Below are 3,346 nucleotides of genomic sequence, written 5' to 3' on the forward strand. Positions count from 1 at the left end.
TTCCCTCCCTGGCTTCTCCAAGATCGGGCTGAGAGAGATTCGTGCCTGCAACCTTGGAGAAGCTGCTGCCAGTCTGTGAAGACAATACTGAGCAAGATAGACCAATGGTCTGACTCAGTATATAGCAGTTTCCTATGTTCCTATGCTTGTTCTGGGGTCTCTGAATCAGGCTTCCCGAAACAACGGAGCCTTTTAAAATAATTAATTCAAGCCAGGGATCCACACATTTAGAAGTAGCTCACTAGCCAGGCATTATTTGTGGTCGCCACCAATCCCCTCTCTTTCCTCAGATTCTTTTCTGGCACATAGGCAGAGGGCTTCAGAGAGAAGTGGGTCTTCCGCCATTTACACTGGGATCCAGAGATGGTGAGAAAGAATGGGAGTCCTCTCTCCTGCCGCTCAGAAAGGATCCCTGCTGTTTCTTACCTTCTGGACAGTGGCAGGGGAAATGAAATCTCTGGTGAGCTCTGTGTGGTGCTGAGATATCCTGCTCGCCAGTGGGCTGAGGGCATTCACCACTGGCGAGCGGGCAAGTGGATTTATAGATGCCTGATTCAAGCTATAGCACCAAATGAGGTGCAAATAGGAACCAAAAAGTATGGCAAAGTGTGCTGGCAAGCTCTGAGGCTGGGAACATACTGGGGAGATGATGGCATGGCAACTGAGAGTGAAATGTTGGAAATTGGATAAATGGGAATAGAGAATGTGTGCTACTGGCGAGTGTGATGTATGAACCCACCCAAGCCTAGTTCTCATGCCAGATTCCCAAGATTAACTCAACATCCTCCTGGGATTTTCAGCCCAACTTCAAATGTAGGCTAGAGGAAGTTGATGGATCTTGAGAGAACATTGGGTGAACCTCAGAAATCTGGCAGAGGAATCAGATTTGGGTGGATTTCGATGTCACGCCTGCCAGGAGCACCCCTCTTGATCCCCGACATGTCCCCAGCTTTAGGACTTGCCCGTGGTTATGTGAATTCCCGAATTGTAATTCCCATTCCAGAATGAATTCTAGCCATGATCCAAATCAGTCCAGGATTGGCAGAGCCTACTCACAGAACAGTGAGAAAACAGAGTGGGAGCAATCTGCTCATCCAAAGATCTGATGTGGTCTGTTGACCCTCCCAGGTCATGCAAAGAATGTCCAGAACATATTCATAAGAATAACCAGCAGATACCATTCTTAAGACACCACTCATTAAAGCATATAGGGAGCCACCATCTACAGAGTCAGACCACTGGCCCATCTAGCTCAGAATTGTCTACACTGACTGGCAGTGGCGCACTAAACTATCAGATGGGTATTTCCTAGCCCTACCTGATGATGGCAGGGATTGAACCTGGGACCTTCTGTAGGCAAAGCAGATGCTCTCCCACTGAGCTATGGCGCTTAAGGAAAAGTAGCTTACAGCAGACAGCACTCACATGTAGTCGCCCATCCAAATGCAAACCTAGATGAACCATGCTTAGCAAAGGGGACCATTCAAGCATGCTACTGCAAGACCGGCACGCCTCCAATGCAGCACATAGAAAGATTAGCACTGACCTTTTGGGTAAGAAGAAACTTGCATTCATGGCAAATCACTGGAGGTGGGTTGCAGTGTGTTCAGAGATGTAATGCCGGAGTGAAAGCATGAGAGCTGCATCCCATCATAAAGATGGGGGGAAACAAACAGCTTTTGCATTCAACCACTCAGTGAGGTCATTGGCTTTCAATGACGTTGCCCTGCGCAGGTAATTTCCATGCACTTCCTAACCATTAACCAGCCTGAGTTTTGCATGAGAGCTCTCTCTCTCTCTCTCCCGTCAACTTCTGTGTTTTTGGGCGTGGCTTGATTCTCTAGGTAGCTTTGGGAGGCTTGGAGTATAATAGGACCTCTCACATGATCACATTAGGGTTGGAGAAGCCGCCTTGGCGTGCTCCCAATGTTTGATCTCACGTTAGTTCAAAGCAAGGTTGGAAGCAGGGAGGGAGTTTGGTCATGAGCTAAGCCCCAGAGCTGGTTAGGATGAGTACATCTTTCTAAGATTCCATCCCAAACTTCCTTCCTTCCTTCCTTCCCCAAACTCTGGGCAGTTTACAATAAAACACAGATTAAAACAAAATCAAAACATTAGAAGACCTGAGAACTGACATGTTAATATGTGCATTGCATCCCATCATAAAGACAGGGGAAAAGAAACAGCTTTTGCATTCAACCACTCAGTGAGGTCATTGGCTTTCAATGAGGTTGCCCTTCGCAGAATGTATCATCTTATACAAAACATTAAAACAATTAATTTGTTTTAATGCTAACTTGGCAAAGAGGCACCTTTTAACATGGTGATTCTCTTTATCTAGCAGGGGGAGAGTAACTGGCCCTCTCCACCCCCAGCACAGGACCTCCAGTGATGTTGCTGGTGTCTCTCTTTTGTTTCTTTTTAGATTGTGAGCCCTTTGGGGACAGGGAGCCATCTTATTTATTTATTATTTATTATTCCTCTGTGTAAACCGCCCTGAGCCATTTTGGGAAGGGCGGTATAGAAATCAAATAATTAATAATAATAATTAATAGGGGAAGTCATCCTACCCAGCTGGGAACTTGACTGATGATCAAGCTCTCCTCCTCTGACCATGTTTTTTTTAACTGCCCCTCCAATGAATGTCAGGAGTGGGCCCCAGTTCCCAAATTAGGGTAGGAGGCTTCCCCTACCCAGATGTTGATCATGTGAACAGCCCTATTATTTTGCAGCACAAAGCAATCCTTTCATTAGTAGTTGGGCTCTGTAATGAAATCAGCCACACCAAGCTGATGAGGCCTCGCAGGGATGAGAGACGGACACTCGCATGTACAACCCAATGACATATATGACGTTATAGTGTGGCACACATTATAATCACACCGTGATTCACCTTTGGGAGTTTATCTGTCAAGCTCCAGATGGGTTGGACAAGTGTGCCCTACCCAGATTCTCCAGTGTTCTGCGGCCACACTACTCTGAACGCACCCGATCTCATCGGTTCTCGGAAGCTAAGCGGGGTCAGGCCTGGTTAGTACTTGGATGGGAGACCACCTGGGAATACCAGGTGCTGTGAAGACAATATTGAGCTAGATAGACCAAGGGTCTGACTCAGTATATGGCAGCTTCCTGTGTTCCTAAACTAGGGTAGGATGCTTGTCCTCCCCTAATTACAATCATGTGAATGAGGTTATGGTGTGGCTCCGGAAATATGAAAAGGAAGCAAACAAATTCTCCAGTGGGAGAAGCTTCACTGCAAAGCTCACCTGTAGGAGAGAATGTAGCCAAAGGCTCTTTCGTTCAGTCTGATAAGAAAGCAGCCAAACTCTTGGTCTTCCAGAAGCTC

General features: G+C 46.7%; 1 non-coding gene across 1 annotated transcript; it reads left to right on the forward strand.

The window, feature by feature from the left end:
- The first annotated feature begins 2,960 nt into the window (after positions 1-2,960).
- Positions 2,961-3,079, forward strand: LOC128335219 (5S ribosomal RNA). Its single transcript, XR_008311542.1, has one exon. It is a non-coding gene; the product is annotated as a 5S ribosomal RNA (ribosomal RNA).
- Positions 3,080-3,346: the final 267 nt, after the last annotated feature.

Source organism: Hemicordylus capensis, chromosome 10, assembly GCF_027244095.1.
Source record: "Hemicordylus capensis ecotype Gifberg chromosome 10, rHemCap1.1.pri, whole genome shotgun sequence".
Taxonomy (NCBI): domain Eukaryota; kingdom Metazoa; phylum Chordata; class Lepidosauria; order Squamata; family Cordylidae; genus Hemicordylus; species Hemicordylus capensis.